Below are 18,367 nucleotides of genomic sequence, written 5' to 3'. Positions count from 1 at the left end.
TTTCCAGGGAGGGCTGGTTCGCCCTAACACTCTGCAGCCAGAGGACCTGGTGGCCGGGGAAACACACCTGCGCGGCACCAGCTCTTGCAGGGGGCTTGCGCAAGGCCTGTGCCTTCCCTTCCCTTGGACTTTTTGTTTTTGTTAGGGTAATAGGCTCAATTTGTATGGTTATTAAATTTGAAGTGGGAGCCTAAGTATCATTGATTATTCCACATGCATAAAATAAACTTAAGCTCCAAGCAATGCAAACTTCCAGCCACAAAGAGGATGCATAATGCATGATTCCAACTATTCTGAATAATGCAGGCAGCTTCGGAGGGCAAAGGGGGAAGAGTGCAAACGTTTGGGTGCTCTGATCTGTGATTGTCAGGTGCCAATCCCCAAACACCAACCGGTGCTGAAAATAAAAATGTTTGGAAACTCTGACTTGGGGTGCATCATATGCCAGCATGCTGCTGGAAAACACAAGACACAGAGCTTCCTCATTCGTAACATTCTTTCCTAGAGCTTTGAAGATTTTAGATTTAAAGCCAGGCCTGCCGTTCTACCAGAAAACGCATGAAAGAGAATCACAAGGCAAGCTGCTGTATCACGCTTGGCATGCATTGATGAGTTGGGCATCAGCTTGCAGCCTGAAGGGAATTATTTTCCAACCTCTCCAGGGGTTCAGCATAGAAGATAAAAGCCTTTGCAACCCCCTGCTTACTTCAAAAGAACTGGGAGATGGGTGATGAAGATATCCTCTGTGAGGGAGAATAAGGGAGGGGAGAAAGATCAAGATTGTGGTGAATGAAATGCTCTGGACAGAAAATTCAAATGAATGTACAGCAAGATGGGTGAGGACAGAAGGATTGTGGGGGTGGGGAAGTCCCAGAAAAAGTAAGAATGTCTAGAACTGTGGTCTCTAAACTTTGTTATCAGTGGTCCCCATCCTTCGTACCATAAGAGAATGGCCAGTATCAAAGCCAAATTAACTAACACCCCTGCCTGCTGCCAGCACAAAGAATTCCTGGACAAGAGAAGCTTCCCACTGCAGTTCTGTGTGAGTCTGCATTCTGCCTCGTCTGCTTCCAGGTATAATCTGCTGAATCTCACAGGTACTCATGCACTAATTGAAGGGTGCTGAGGTCTTTCAGCTGGAATTCAATTTCAGAATTTTCTCAGAGGCCACCCTCCAGTGGGGAATGGGCTACAAGGGGTCGACTCAACTTCCCAGAAGATGCCTGCATAGTTGAGCTGAAATGCTCGTGGCCTTAGGAGAGCCATTTCAACGTTTTAGAATGGGAAGGAGTCTTGTTCAGTAAGTTCAGCTCATTCCAAACATTGAGAGCTTTTCACATGAAAAGTCATGAGCATTTCTGTGCATATTTCTCCAAAATGCAAACAAGTTGTATGCAGTTTGGCCTAAAGGTACATTGTTGCAACCCATTTTCCTAATCCAGTGCATTTTTAGCACTGCATTTCCCTATTACAGGCATTGCTGTGCAATTTATGATTGGAAAACTCCATTACAAAATTCATTTCAAAAGATAACTGAGCTTTGGTTCACACAGTAGTTTGGAAATGAGAAATTAGTTAAGTTCCCATCACATCCTGAACTGAACAAAGTTCCACCAATGGACAAAAGAGTGAGGCTGCTTCTGCTGCCCATGCTGGTGGCTTTGCAGGAGGGCGGAGGAATCCATGAGCGTAAGCCTTGGCCGTGAGCTTTCCGGCAGCATTGACCAGCCACTGTGGGGAACCAGGTGCGCTTTGAGAAGGTGCTTGGTTGGATTCTGCAGAGTTCATCTTTCTTCGGAAATGGTGCCTGGAAATATTGCATTAGCTGCTCAGAGCACTTCAGCAGGAAGGTGGATCATAAGGGTGGCAGATACACTAGTCCTTGGTAATTCATTCATTATATGGAGCAGGAGGGAATGCAAAGTATTCCTTTGTCTTGTGTTATTTGCGGAGATGCGGTTGATGTGGATGCTGGAAGTTAATGAGCTCTTTTGCTCCTGCGCAAGTGTCTGAAGGAAGGCACTGCTCTGTCTGAATCTTCCTTCCTTCTCCATGCATGCATTTTTCAATAAAGCATTTTCTCTCACAATTTCTCATAATGTCAGGTAGAAAATGTGATCTCTACTGATCCGGCCTGAGAACTCCTCCCCACTCCAGTGCTCCCAGTTGCAAAATCCCCTGGTCTGTTCATCCAAATTACAGCAGTAATCAGTTCTCTCTTTCTGTGGTGTGGGTGATATGTAATGCACATGTTGGCTCGTTGACAACAGACGTCCCCCGTGGCTGGATCAGAAGGAAATGAATCCACTTCCCCCATGAAGCTGTTGGCAGACAAGCTCTCCATTCCCGCGCCTGACCGGAACCCAGCCTAGAGTGAAGCCCAGGTGCGTGTGCCTGAATGATGGCATCTTCCCTGTGACCGGACCAGAAACAAAGAGGCACTGTTCCTGCACTGCGCTGAACTTGGGGCATGCTTGTGATGTACAAGAGAGAGCCGCAGAAAGCAAAGGTCACAGTGGCGGCTTCTGGCCGAGAGTGGAGCTGGCGCTCAGACTTCCCCTCCTGGGGTATCACACAGGGGCATGCATACCTGCCCCTCTGACCTGGCTCCAGGCCGGCCGGCCGGCCACACCGGCACACGAGGATGGTCTTCCCCAGCCAGCACCCCTCCAGTCCCATTTGCGCTCCATCTGAGGCCAAAGGGAGGCCAAAGTCCCCTCCGGCCCCGAGTCCAACCTGACGCCAAAGGAGTGGGACCCTGGGCGGAGTGAGTGGGCCGGCACCCCCTCAGAGCGCATGAGGCATCCGCTTCAGGAGAAGACATAGAGCAGCAGGCAGTGGGAGGGCAGGAGGATCCAGGAGGGGCAGGAGACTTTGACTCTCCATCAGGATCGTGGCCCACCGTTCCCCAGGCTGCTCATGAACGGCAGACACACCTTGGAAAAGAAGGCGGAGACTCAGGAGGGGAAGGAAATGAGCTGCCTGCCTTGTCCCTGGCCTCCTGATGAGGCATCTGGAGAGGTGAGCTACTCAGCTGGGGGACCTGTGTAGGACTCACGGGCTGGCCTTCCACCAGCGGGAGCCACCTCGAGGGTGCAGCTAAGAGGGCGGGGGAGGCAGGCCAGCTTGGGATCGACTCCCTTTACATGAGCAGAGGCTTATTGTTCAGCTTACCAGAAGGCGGTCTAGAGTCTCTTTGTCTGGTAAGCTGAGAAGTGTCAATAAGGACCTGCATTTTGAAGGATTCTCTGCTTTTCTGGAGCCTGAGTGAAAGGAGGGAAAGACTGGGCTCAACAGCTGGGTAGTGTTGGGTGGGGGGAAATTAATTTAGGTCACATTTTAATAAGGCTTAGGTAATTTTATACTTTTAAGCCAATCTGCAAACCAAAATTTAGTTATTTTTCAACATTTACATTTCTACGTTTCTGCAATGTAGTCTTCCAGTTAAATACACATATGGCAAAAATGCATGTGTTAGGAGGAATATGCAAATGGATATTATTTTGAGTATTACAGGGACTTGGAAAGAAGAACTTACAAGTTCAGTACAAAACAAACCTGAGTCTGGAGACATTGTTAACATTCAAGATGAATTGAATGTAAAATTGGAAAAATGAGCAACTGAGAAAATCTGAAAACCTGAGATCCCTCCATTGCTACCCTGGGATAATCCATATTTATTCATTCATTTATTCCTGTCAAGGAACTCAAGATGGGCCAGTTCCTTTTCTTCCTCCTCTGCATTTTATCCTCACAACAATCCTGCGAGGTAGGTTGTGCTGAGAGTCTGTGACTGGCCCAGAGTTGCCCAGGGAGCCGCATGGCAGAATGGGGACTGGGACCGGGTGCCCTGCGTCCCACCTCCGCGCTCGCACCCGCTGCCTCATGGGGTCGTCATCGCCCTGCTGCCGCCCTCCTGTCCCTGAGCTACCACTGCAAGGACAGGAGCATGTGCCACAGCCGGTCCCTTGGAATCCTCCTCTCCCACCTTGCTGTTCGTCTTGTCCTGTTCTTACTCCTGAATGTGAACAACTTTTTCACGCTTGTTCCTTGACCAGGGAATATGTGAATGTTTGCGTGTGAAAAAGGCTCGGATTCATGCAATCACTTCAAATATGACTTTTATCCATAGGCTGAAGTTTGAAAATGTGGGTGTGCGTGTTTTTCGAAGGGTGCCATCGCAGACACGTGCACCTTGGAACACAAACACAAGCTGGGCTTGAGTCCAGGGCAGAAGAATCCTTGCTTATCTTTCCAAAACCCCCAATGTCTTTGCTGTGAATTATAAGCACAAAATAAACAAATGCCCGTACAATTTATGTTATAAATTTATTAGAGAATGTGAAGAAATGTGCAGGCAGATTAGTCTCTTTCCAAGGGAATGAAGCATGCCAAATTTTAGAGCAACAGGGTATGCACTGTATGGCTCAAGGTTGAATTTTGAGGATTTTTTTGTAAAACAGTTTTTGTGGGCTATGAGCATAATCTATAACATAGAGGGAGACCTTTGGCCAGGGGAGGCCTGCCCCTACACTTTCTCTTCCTCTCCTAATTATTTTTAACAAATAACCTCCCCTGATTTATTCAAAACAAGCAACTGATTAAATTCAGTTGTCTGTAAAAGGCCCATTGATCGGATGAGCTCCCCGCATGCTGCTTTTGAGAGACCTTCTGTAAGTGGTCCTGAGAGAGCTCCCTGCAGCCCTTCACATGGTCACAAGGCAATATTTTAGTATCTCTGCCCTTCCCGCAAAACGTGCTTTCTGTTCACTTGGCATGGATGCCATAGAAAATACGAAACCAGCGGGGATGGAACTTGCTGAAACTGTCCACACTCCTCTTGCAGCACAGTCTTCCTCCCTCCACTTCATTTCTGGCCTCTTTTTCTTGGTGCTCAAATGGGAAAAGAGCATTTCCACACACATTATTCAAGCATGCACAGTTCCTCCATTGGGCAACTGCAATTTCATTTATTAATTTGGATTTTTTCCCCATCTAATATCCTGTGGGTCTCAGGACAGATTACAGTTCAAATCCCATAAATACATAGATTTTCTTCCCCCAAATATGCATTCTTCAAATGTGATCACAAGTTCGGGAATGTGGAAGCTTTTTCAAGATTCTGAGTTCGTTTGCATATTCACATTCCGGATTTTGGAATGGGGCAAGTCCTGATGGTTTACAAATAGCAGTGAGAGGAAACTCCCACCCACTCCGCACATTGCTTGGGTAGAGAGGTAGGCAGAGGAGGTGCTGGTGTTAGGAACTGTGCAGTGCACCGTACTGGAGTCAAGCGCCCCCCCCCCCCCATGATTAAACGCAGGGGCCTCACTGAGTGCCAGGGCACCAGGCTGAGTGAAGTCCCCTTCAGCAGTGCCCGCGAGGCTGCTTCCACGGGGATGCTTGGGCTCATGGCTGCATGGCCACCCCGATGCTGCCCCCTCCTTGGGGAGACCAGTGTGCAGGTGGGTACGTGTTGGCACCACCTGCTGAGAGCGGCCAGCGCTTCCCAAACAGCCTCCCCCGTGCAACGTCCTTCCCTTAATGCACTGCCAGCAAAAGGGGAGCTCTGCTTCCGTAACCCCTTGAAGGAAAGCTGGACCCGTCAGCCGCAGAGCTGAAACCCTTCCCTCACAGAAGTCCTTTCCAGCTCTCCCAGAGGTCCAGAGCCAGCCTGCCTTTGACCGGGGCCACCTTGGGTGGTCTGAAAATCCCAGAGGCAGCACGCCTCTTTAGCGGTGGTTCAGAGAGCTGACAGAATAAGTACGTCTCAGTGTAGGAAATGCGCCAGTCAGGTGTTGCTCTCTCATGACAGGCGTAATGGATGGAGCACCGCCCCAAGGAAGCAGACTGATCCTGTATTTTGGGGTTTTTCGAAAGCAGGCAGAAGGAACGCGCTTGCCGCACTCGGCGCCAGACCTCTGGTGGGGCACCAGGCTGCCTCCTTCCTGTCCGTGATGCCGCAGAGGCGGGTGCGAATGCCTGCGCAGGTGGCTGCTGGCTGCCCCATCCCTTTCCAGCTCCAACATTAGAGACTCCCACTTGGCGGTGGTGTTGCGGCTGCATGGCCATGGCAAGCGAAGAGCCTTAGCCACCCCCAGCTGCAAGCTCGCAGAACATATACGGAGTGTTTCATAGAGTCTGAGTCACAGGGGCCCAGCAACCGGGCAGTGGATGACAAAACAAGGGGAACACCGTCAGAGGAAGGTGAGGGCTCTGCAGAGGGGGCTCAGTGCAATGGCATTTGATTGTAGGATATTAACATAATGATCACTGAGGCACAGGGATTACTGTGGGTCTTGGCATGCAAATGAGGCAGTGCTGTTATCCTGGGGGCCTTATCAGTCCTTCCTGATCAGCAAAAACAACAGCCCTGGAAGCTTCTTGGGGAAGCCACCAAGCCCCACTTCTTAAAGTAACAGCAAATGATAAACAGTAACCTGGCTTGGGATTTTTGGGTTGCTTTCTGAGAAAGGGGTGCAGGCATTGTTATAACACAAAGGCACTTAAGTGACCCTTTTCTGCCAGGATTTATCTGAATTTCCCCAATGCCACACAAGGCCACAGTGGTGGTCCCTGCCCCAAAGCAAGGTGGGTAGGCAAGTGAAGAACTGGGTGAAGGAGTGAAACAGGCTGCACGCTCTCACCCCTTTTTCCGGCAGGCCGGGCCCAGGTGCAGACATCCAGATATGCCTGCTTTCTCCAGCCCTTCTCTTTGGAGAGGCTGGAGGAGGAGCTTTAGATGCTTCCTTCCAAAGGGACATGCCGTGCATTTGGGGTGCCGTGTCCAGGAAGGGGGCCTTTGCCTTGGGAAGAGCAGGGGGAGGGTTGGGCCAGTGGGACACAGCTGGCGGTGGCCAGGCTGGCTTGGTCAGCCAGGCCAGCCAGAAAGGTAAGCCCACAACCAAAGGCACATCCCCTGGGCATCCTCTAACTCTCTGCTGCAGCTTCTGTGAGGTCTCACCATGACCACCATCACCCAAGGCCATCCACCTCATTTGCAGGCAACCTTCCTCTTAAGTGCTGTCTTTTAATATCACTTGCACAGCAATTTGTGCAAAATGCAAAATAAAAAAACCCAATTAAAGAATAGGGTGCTCACAGACCATTTGTGAGCTGAAAGACAAAGAGGGAAGCAAGTTTCTTTGAATGTATTATTCACCAAGAATGAGTCACTCGTTTTAAGTAGCTGCTGGTTAACCTCCCCCCCCCCCCCCCCCCCACACACAGACACACACACAAGTAACACGCTGGTGCTCTTTTAAACAACCAGGCTTCTCCTCAAGTACTTGATACTGTCAGATGATGTAGAAGCCGATTCTTCACAAGAGAGTATTTTTTAAAAATCCACAAAATGTATTTTGAAATCCAGTGTAATAATTCCCAGCTTCCACTTAATAGCAATTCACATTCAAGGAGATTTTAAATATCCATGTATTTTAACTATCCAGGTGAGCCCAGCCTCTTTCCAGGCACTGTTCTTTGAAGATCAAAACCGAGGAATATGTAACAGATAGGAAAAGGATTTATAGCTCATCTGTGTGAAAGAACTGTGTGAAATTCTGCATGGACAGCTCTTTTTTCAAGTGCTGGGACCGTTTGGATATGCCTTTTACAAAAGAGAGAAGGAGAGGCATAATTGTCAATCCCCACTCATCTCCAAGTGGGCTTCTGACAGATTTAATCAGTACAGAAAGAGGAAACGCAAAGCAGGGAAGACCACTAAAACTCTGGGTAGTGCAGCAGAGTGAGCGGCGCTGTCCTGCTCTGACCAAAGGGAAGAAGAGTGTGAGCATGTTCAGTCTCCAGGCTTAAGGGAAGCCTGTGAAATGAATGATGCCAGCTATGATCAGATGCAGCCTGCTGGATGCGATCATTTGGGAAGGATGCTGCCCAGCTCCGTGCTGTATGCATGCATGCAAGCTTGTGCGTGTCATTTCAATCTGTGTGCCAATGCAATACCCCGTATCCGAGCTCTGCATGTGGCTCACAATATAAAAATAACACAGCATTCTAACATTCATATCTACATATTTGTATGTACACAATAATGCAAATATAAAACAGTATATCAAAATTAAAGTATAATATAAAACATTAAATGAGACAATTTAAACTGAAATCAACTAAAACCAAAAATGAGGTCAATTTAAAACCAAACAACTATTTAAATCCATTGTTAAAATAGCCAGAGAAAAGGTGAGTCTTTGCCTGGTGATAAATTAGTTTACCAAGTTTGGAAGAGCACAGATTTCAATAAAGAATTCTGACTTGGTTTTGCACAAAGGTTTTGATGGATTTCAACCACACCAAAATAACAGTTTATTCTTTTACTTTATTCTTTTCCTGCATGAAAATCCACATGCACTTTCCAAAAGTAGGCGTCAATCGTGCACAGCTTTGAAATACAGGCATTCTTCTCCCATTGATTAAAGTGTATTTGAGCACATTTTCCAAAAGGATACACTTTTATGCAAGCATATAAATGTATGAACATGGGCTACACATTGTGTGTTCGATCTGGAAGCTGCAAAATGAGTAAATTTTGATTAAAAATATACTGAAACAAATTGCTCTAGGTAAACAGTTCATGTGTCAGGCTTTCTCCCCCCCCCCCCCCCCCCCCCTTTTTTCTTTCTTACTTTTGTATGCTGCCCTGAAGCCCAGGAGTTCTCTGGGCATCTCACAGGAAAATAGTTAGAAGGTTAGAAATTGGCAGCAAAGCACCAGAAGAGAGTGGCAGAACCTTGCCCAGGCAGGCAGTGGAACTGCCTGAGAATGCCAATTGTATGGGAATTCCACAGATGCTTGCAAATCACGCACATCCAGCCCCATCTGCAACCCCAAAGCGAAACAGGAGTGCGTTTTCTCTGAAAATGCTTGTAATTTCATGAACCTTTGTTCATGTCTGAATCATATCAAAAGAAGAAATGTGTGTACATTACTCTAGGGATAGATTCGGGTGTATTTTTAAATAAAAGCGTTTTTTCCCAGTTCAGAATGCATACCTTCCCCACTTGAATGGTGCAAAAGCAAAACAAAACACAAAAAGAAGAACTGAAAGTGAGCACAAGTGAGCATGGAAATGGGGGGAGACAAGCTTTAGCGGGCCTGCATTCCTTCAAGGAAAAATTAGTGGTCCACCCAAAGACAGTGGACAAGATCAAGCCCAGAGAGATCAGAGTAAAAGTGGGAGAAACTAAAGCATGATGGATCTTTGCATCCATGTCCCTTTCACAAGTAGACAGGCACAAAGGCAGTGGTTGAAAGAACTGGGGATGTTTAGCCTGGGGAAGAGATTATCCAGGGCAAACCCACTAGTGGTCTGGAAATTGCATTGCAGAAGATGGAGCAGAATGCTTGCTGCCACTCTAAAAGGCAGGCCCTGAACTGTTCAGTAGACGTTTCAGGAAGCAGACTTCACCTAAACATCTAAGAGCTGTTTGATGTCCTGGGAGTTGATGGGATCTCCTTCACTGGAGGCTTTGAAGTGGAAGCTAGAAGGGTCGTCTGTCTGGGATGCTGCAAGTGTCTCCTGCAGCCCAAAGTCTGCTTTGATGTCGCTGATGACCCCCAGAGGTGTTCCAGCTCAGCCCTGCACTGTAGATTCATGCTTATTCCAGACACCCCCTCCTTCTCTATATGCCTGAAGTCGGATGTATCAAACACATGACGGCCCCCACTGCCATGAAAAAGCAGAACACTGAAATTTCAAGAGACTCTAGATCAGCTGTTGAGACCAAGCATCATTTTCTGAATATACAAAGCTAATCCCCCAAGTCTAGTGATCCACAGAGTAACAAATATATCAGAATCAGTGCAGAAGTCTCTGCACACTGGAGGAATAAATTAAATTAACCGTATGTCGAGATGATGATCTCTAATGGAATTACTGATCCATGTGAAGATGCAGTGTGACCTGATCAAGTTACTTAGAGCTTACTATTATCGTAACATTCATGAATCTTTTCTAGGTCTGTGGGCATACCTCTCCTCTCTGTACTTGTTTCACTAGTTCTCATTTCGCCAATCACCACTGATCAAGAGGGTTAGAAGCCAAAGTCAAAGTTGCTCTGACATTACAATAATCATTTCTGGTCCTCCAGAACTTAACCTGCTGGGGTTAGCATCCCCACCCCCCAGCTTAGGATCTGCCTTCTTTCCTCTGGGCCATTGAGCTCCGGATTGGCAAGGGCCTAACGGGCAGCCATTGGCTCTCCAGGGCACAAGTTGGGGTCTTACCCAGTGCTGAGCCACTTCATATTTCTCACAGGATGGCACTCTTGAGGGAAAACCAGGAAAAATTGCATCTTAATGCATCACGGGGCTTTGGGGCATCCTCCTGATGAAGCGGCACAGCTCAGACACAACTATTGGACTGGTGTAAACTAGTCAACTGATATTACTCCTTTATCCACCTGCCCAGTCACAAGGCCAATACATAGCAGGTCTTGGTGCTTCTGTGTGGGCTATGGACTGGCTGCAGCGGCAGCTACATTCCTGTGGAACTTCCTGCCACTGGAGGGACTGGCCAGCATCATGCTGTTTTCAGCACCTCCAGGAAGCATCTTCATTCTAAGAGGTCTTCCCTGCTTGACCAGACATGGCTTTTTATTGATATTCTGTTTTAATATACTGCTCAGTTCTTTTTAACTTTTTAATCCTTCCATCATTCACCACTCAGGAGTCTGTTTAGACATGGAGCTATATATCAATGTCATAAATGAATACACATCACAGTGTCTCAAACACCTCCCTGCCATGAATTCCTGGGCAAATGACTATTTCAGTTTCCTTTCCATTCTTTGCCTTCAATATGAAGACAATGAGAACGACTATAGAAATGATCCCCTGCCAGTCAAACCAAAAGTGTTGTCCTGCTTTGCAGGGTTGATTTAAATGTTGTTGTTGAATGCAATGTGCCTTGAATCTATAAAGGGACTTTAAAAGAAGAAAAGTACATATTTTATGATGCCACTGAAGTAAGTTCATTCATGCAAAAATCACTTTTGGTGAGAAAGAGGCAAAAGTAAATGTTAAATGTATGGGCAAGCACAGAATTTTGGTGTAGAGGTATCAGTGAAATCCATAGCAGATTCAAATGAGCTTGGATTTCTGTGTCCCTGACCTACAGATTCTTTGGCAGACCATCTTTTTCCAAGTTGCATGAACTTGTGGGCCATTACAAGAAACTTTTAAGGGGCATTCAGTTTGTTTGTTTGTTTGTTTGTTTCTTACATTTGTATACCACCCTATAGCCCACAGGGGTTATAACAAAGAGGGCACCAGGTGGACCTCTCTGGGGTGCATGTTCCACAGATGGGGTGCAACCACAAAGAAGGCCACTCTCCTGCATGGTGTTTAGTGGTCTAGAGTCCTTGGAAATAAGGCTGTGCGCAACCTGAACAGATGCAGAAAAGCCACGGGGGGGGGGGGGTCTTTCCTTCAGACTCCTCCTTGCTCTATCAGTCAAGAATAATCCTAGGACTAAGCAGGAGCATTCTGAAACCCTGCCTTGGAATCAAGATGTGCACAGTAAGGGAAAGTGCATGCAAAAACAGAATTTTAATAAGAAATGTATACAAAGTTGCATATACATTTAAAATGAATTTCCATGTAAAATTTTTAAAAATATTAATTTTCCAACTACTTAAGATTGGAAACATTCTCAGAGTTCCAGTCACTGGGGTAAAAAAGAAAAGAAATGGAAAGAAATGGAAAGAAACGGAAATGGCTGATTCCTTCACAGTCTGGCCTTTCCCATGATCTGCAACCTATCTAAAGAAAAATGGTCGGAGTTACTTGTGCGAGCCCAAGATACATTTTTAACATCCTAATTCCCAGCAAACATTTAAAAACATGAGCTAGGAAATAATCTGTCATACAGTGGGTATCCGCACCTGTGTTGTGATGGAAAAGGCTGGACTAGGGCATGAGATCTACCACATTTTGAATGCTTCCCCAAGATTCAAATGTCTTGTGAAGCATTTACATGTGCAAGGCTGGGAAAAAGGAGTGGGTGCAAGGAAAAATCAATGAGGTGATGCCTTCCATTCGCCACCTTTCCCCCTTCCTACAAGTCAGTTCTTGCAGATCAGCACCCTGCCCTTGAATGCATTCCCAACACATAGAAACAGAGAAACAGACTGAGTCAGAAGGGGTCTCCCGGGCCATCTAGTCTGACCTCCGGCACCAGCCGGCTCCGCTCACGACATGCCCACCATGTGGACGTCCAGCCTGTCCTTGAACACCCACACCAATGGGGCCTCAACGACCTCTCGTGGAAGCCCATTCCACACCCTCGGGATCCTGACTGTCAGGAAGTGCTTCCTGGCATCCAAATGGAACCTTGGCTCCCTGAGCTTTGCTCTGTGGGAGCGCGTCCTGCCTTCAGGAGAGAACAGGTCTCTACCCATCTCCATGTGACACCCCCTTTGGGTTTGCTGGCCCTGACCATTTCAACAGAATGGCTCTTCCTACACTTCTAAGCCAGAATATGGTTCAACAACATTGCAGGCTGTATTATAAGAGTGAGCCCTGTCCCCAACAGCGAGATGCATTTTGAGTTGGAATTTGAAGGAAGAGAAAGAGGAGCCCTGTGCGTGTGGGTTCTTCCATTTCATTTCATTTCATTTCATTTCATTTCATTTCATTTCATTTCATTTCATTTCATTTCACTTTGTTTTTCAGAAGGACGATGAGACACAAGAGGGAGCAAGCGAAGAATGGGCAGCCTTTTAACCAAACACTCAGCACAGTTAATATTCAGCCTTATCAGACCTAGCCAGGAGTCACCTTTAATCCGTGGGACCTGACTTAATTTATCATCTGCATATGCCCATATTTCGGCTTTATGGAAACTAGTTCCAAAGGTGGGAAGCTAGTCACCTGCCTTGTGCTTGGAACAGTTGCACAGAGCAGGGATTCCATGAGGCACAGCTTAGCTGGCAGGCCACAAGGGATCCCTCTCCCAAAATCACTTCTGCTACCTTGTTAGAGACCCGGAACATTCTCTCTTGTGTTATGCCTGGTGATTTTCTGTCTTGAAACAGCATTTTTCCTTCCAAGGAGGAGAAACCAGCACTCATGGTGGATCTCACTCTGTCCTTGAGGAAACTGTCAGCTTAGATCCCTCCCTGGCATCTTCACTGAAAGAGATCAGGAGACAGGAGATGGAGAGGGCCTCCAGGTGAGGTGCTCCTCTGCCCATCAGAGGAGGTAGCACCTAGCCTGGTGGCTTCCAGATGTTCTAGGCTTCTGCAGTCATCATTTCTTGCCAGCATGGCAGATGGGCAGGGACACTGGCAGCCGAAGTCTAAAATGACTGGAGGGGACACAGCCAGGGAATGCATCAGACAGCTTTCTATGCTCCTCTCTTTTGAGGTTTTCCTCGTTTGCTTACCTGTGAAGAGCGAAAAACATGAAGGAAAGCAAATGTTGTTGGGTTATGACTTTAATCACTTGCAGGTTCTGATCTCCAGTTGGAAGACTAAGAGCAGAGGTTTCCTTACATCTATTTATCATTCTTAAAAACAGCAAGAGAAAACAATAGGGGTAAAAGGCACCCAGGATTAGAGAAGGTTTTTGTACTTGGACAGGCAGTTCTCTTTCTTATCTCTTAATGAGACCAAGCCATTGCAACCGGACCCCCCCACACACACACACGCTCTGTTCCATGGGCAGAGGTGCCTCTTCCATCTCAGTCTTGTTGATATTGTTGGTTTTTTAGGGTCAAACTTGTTCCTTTCCTTTATTTCCCCCTCCCCCCCGAATTAACCATAAAGAAATGTGCGCATATTTTTCATTATGTATGGACTGCAGTATGCATCAACAAACACATTACTGTGCATATTCCTAAGCATGCATGGGATTGTGGTGTGTAATGGCCATTGGAGAAAGTCAAGGCCAAAGTCCAGTTTGGGGCACGGATCTGGCTTCACGGCTCTTCCAAATCCCAACCATTGTCCTTCAAAATTACAAATTGCTACATCGAGCAAGGCATTTTGTGAACAAGGAGCACTGCATGGCAAATACAGGAAATGGGAAACTCTGACATGAAGCGTTCTGGCAGCATTTTTTACAGTATTTGTCTTTTCAAAGTGGGAGCTCAGGTAATCAATAAATCTGTCTTAAAACTTCACTGTGACACTCACTGTGATTCCAGCACAGAGAAATGACTTCTGGCATCAGAGGAGTTTTCACAGTTCCCTAAACAAACTCTCCCCCTTCAGGTTAAGAGGAGGATGTGCATTTGGAAAGAACAAATTTCAGAACAAAAACAACCCAGCTCATGTATACAGACTGAGTGTCATGTTTACACATAATGCATCATCATCATCATCATCACCATCATCATCATCATCATCATCATCATCAATTATTTTGCAATTATCATAGTGGCAATTGTAGTAGAAACAGGTTCAATGAAACAGGTTCAGTGAAGGCAAGATTATAGTGGGCTTTTCAATTTGAAAGTCAAATCACTTTTGATGGCATGGCATTTAATCATCCTGGTTCAAAACTTACTTCCTCCACTGAACCAAAGTTCCATTGAGTCCAATAAAATGACCCATATGCCACTTGACACTGTTGAACAGGTAAGAAGGAAAACACCTTTCCTGATGGTACGACCGAGGCATTTGGTGTTCAGCAATGTGTGATGTTTTTTCCTTTCAGTTCATTTTTAAATCAAGCAATTTGTACCTTCAGGACGGAACATAAACTCGGAGGTAATCTCTGCTAGAATTCTGTGCATTTGAGCTCACAATGGGATGATTCCCAGGCACACAAAAACCATGCATACATTTGAAAAATACATCCAATTACACAAGTGAGTTGGAAAAGATGCACACAAGTGAGGCACACAAATGAGGTTGAAAAATGTTCAACAAAGCATGCAGAAAATGTACAAAATATGCATAGAGTTTTATATTAAAACCCCCCCAACTCTTTATAATCTGACAAAGACTTGAGCCAGAGCAAGCTTCAGGGTGGAATTTGGAGAACTCTGGTGAGCACAAGCTTTGCTGATTCACACATATCCTTTGCTATTCACAGGTAGCATCTCTCTGAGCAGGCAGGTTCCATTTAGGTACTCCGACTGGTTTTGTTGCTGGATTGCTCTTCCAAAATGATCTAAAGCAGTGGTATTATGATACTGTCTGTCAGCGAATTCCCTAAGTGTGACCCCCCCCCCCCCGTGTGAATAATTTCTCCTCAAACCTTCACAGGATCAACTTTCTGATGCAGAAAGACAGGAAACTATTTGTCTGTATGCTTTTCATACTATTTTAAGGATGGCTGAGAAATTGTTTCCATTTGGTCTTGATAAGAACTTGCCAAATTTGCTAGTCTTCCATATTTGGGCCAAAAATAACTTGATTTTGCTTAAAAGTAGAATATGGAGGGTAGTGAAATGGAGGGATCCATCCATCCCATCCCAGAACACTGCTTGCTTTCTTGTTGGAAGCCTGTGTTTCAACCCTGGTGCATTCAATTATGTTAGTGTTTAGCTAGGGCTGCAACATTCTTTTGCTGCAGAGAGGGAAAAAAAAGGCGGGCAGGTCTATCACAGGCTTTTTCAAGTTGGGAACAGCTTCACCTTTTGTACTTGGATAGTGCAGGGGTGTGATAGATTTGTTTCATTTCATTTTTGATAAAAATTTACAGCAAAACTACAAAATTCATATTTAGGGGAGAAAAGACTGGAGATTTCAAAAATCTGAATGTAGGAGAAAGTGAAATTAGCAGCTCCATTTTATAAATCTCTGCCTCCTCCTCCTCCCCACAACAGGAGTAAGTCCAGTTGATAACAAAGCACACATTGGGTATTGTATAATACCACGCTGCTACTTTTTTATAGATGAAAGAACCCCAATTTGAGTTGTTTTATCTCTTCATTTCTTTATGTAGACATCAAAAAGTTGCATGTAGGACTGAAACAACTCCAGATTACAGTGCTGCAGACACGTCAGGTCGGTATTCAAGCTGCTGGAGTACATTGGCTTGACTGGCTGGTTTCCCCTTCCTAGCCTGAATTTGCAGCCCTTGTTAATGTGGGCAGAGCCTTGCAGGCTGAATAAGCAGCAGGAAACGCTGTGCTAACTAGACTCTGTATCAGCTGTCCAGAAAGATAAGACTGTGACAGAGATGCAGCTTATTACAGAAATGCAAAGCTTGTGACTAGGAATGTACGGATGTTGTACAAGCCACGACAGCCACATTTCACAGATTGTCAGGCAACCTTTGTCCCATCATCCTTTCACTAACAGGGTTGGATTTTGTGCAAACACATTCATATGAATTTGCAGGAAGTCACAGTTATGCAAATTCGCAGTCCCCAAAATACAAAACTCCTCCAGCAAATACAAAACCTTCCTCCAGGGGCATGTTTTTGGGCTTTAACCTATGGGTTAAAATATACATTTTTGGTTAGCTTTTAAAATTACATTTTCTGTGCCTAAATATGCATGAAATTACAAAAAGTTTTAAAAAATGGCCTGCAAGTCTGAAGAATTGACATGACTCTGGAAAAGCTGGCCCATTGTGGAATCTGGAGATTGGATTCTTAGGAATTCAAATTAGAAACATGGAAAATAGAGAAACAGAGCGAGTCAGAAGGGGTCTCCCAGGCCATCTAGTCTGACCCACAGCTCCAGCCGGCTCCACTCATGACATGCCCACCATGTGCATGTCTAGCCTATCCTGCTTTGAGTTGGAGTCCTTCGCCAAGCAGGGGCTTGAACACCATGAACTTACTAGCTCCTTGCAACTTTACTTTTCTCTGATTTCATGATCAGAGTGGATTTCTTTGGCATCCCTGCTTGCAGCCTGGGCAGCTGTTGGTCTGGACAGGACTGGGAAAACCAGGGGAGGGGGACTGGGATTCTGTGCTCTGGGAGGTGGCCTGGTGGGCATGACCAGCTTTGTTTGATGGTGTTTTATTGCTGCTTCTATTTGTTGTTCTTGAGCATCATTTGGAGGAAGCACAAGATACCACTTTAAGCATGCATGCATGCAGACACGCACACAAATTGTGCTTAGCAATGCTGAATGTGCTGAGGGCCCTGAACGGAAACCCCCCACTGTTTCAGACCACTGCTGCCCAGGCCATCCTAAAATATAGGGAGGCTCCATGCTGAGAAATGTAGCTCTAAGTGCCTATGGGGCTTAGGCTCCTCTTGCCTCCACTGCTTCAGGGAAAGGATACCAAGGTTTTAGAATGGAGAAGAACTACAAAAAGGTGAGAAAATCAGAAATGGGTCAAGAGTTTGTAGAAGGGGTGGGGGCCATTGTGAGGGGACATTTGTCTGGGGGGGAGGGGGGGCTGAAGTTTGACCCCTAGCTTGAAATTGCCCAACTGTGCAATAAGCAGAAGTGGGGAGTGATATTCTTACACATTCATATTGGAAAAGCTGGGAGAACACAGCCATGAAGAGGACCTTTTTGGTGGTAGCCCCACGGTTATGGAATGATCTCTCCAAGGAGGCCCACCATGTGCCAGCATTGCTATCTTTTCACTGGCAGGGCAAGACCTTCTTCATCCCTCAAACTTTTAGCAAGGCATGATGAACCCCCCGTGTGCTATTTAAAATTGTTTCCAGGTATCTGTGCATTTCTTCCCATGTCTTATCTATGTATTTTTTAAAAATGTGCTTAACCTTTGTAAACTGCCCAGAGAGCTTCTGCATATAAAACTGTAGTAAGAGAAATGAGGAATAGCTGCTCAGCAGAATCAGAGAAATTCAGGTTGCCATGGGTAGAATTCAGATTTTCTATATGCAGTCGAGGTGGTGGGTGGGAGGGGCATTGCGGATGTCGTGTTCACACTCTCCATGCAAGATGGTTTTGCAAAGGGACTTGAGCATGCTGGATGGACCCCTGCAGTAGCAACGGGGCCGAAGTACGCTCAGCCTTGGAAGGCGGGAGCTTTTAGATCATGCTTTCCGAGAGAGCCTCCTGGCAGAGTGTGGGGGCAGTTCCTGTTATGCCTGGCTAAATGGAGATGAATTGAGGGACTGACCTCAGTAATTACTGATAGTGCATGGGAGCATAAATTAAGCCAAGAAGGCCTTGAGTTATTCATTTTCAGAGCTGCTCTGTTGCTTTCATGGCTTGAATGCAGAGAAGGAGGTTGGAAAGGGTCAGAAGACAAGTTTCTCGAGGAAAGAACAGAACCTATTTGCATGCCCCCGGTTACAAAGGGCAGATGCTGCTTCAAAGGAAGCATTCCTATGCCTGCACTACCAATGCCAACAATAACAATACATCAGGAAGTGGGATGTCCTGTTTCTGCCAATTTAATAATTCCAGTGACATACTGGGATCTGACTAGCAGCGATGGAGCAAGAACAGGATCTTGGGAACA

This window comes from Varanus komodoensis, unplaced genomic scaffold (assembly GCF_004798865.1).
Source record: "Varanus komodoensis strain SLA01 unplaced genomic scaffold, ASM479886v1 scaffold90, whole genome shotgun sequence".
In the NCBI taxonomy this organism is placed as follows: Eukaryota; Metazoa; Chordata; class Lepidosauria; order Squamata; family Varanidae; genus Varanus; species Varanus komodoensis.
The sequence above is the reverse complement of the archived record's forward strand: the minus strand, read 5'-3'. Positions refer to the sequence as shown.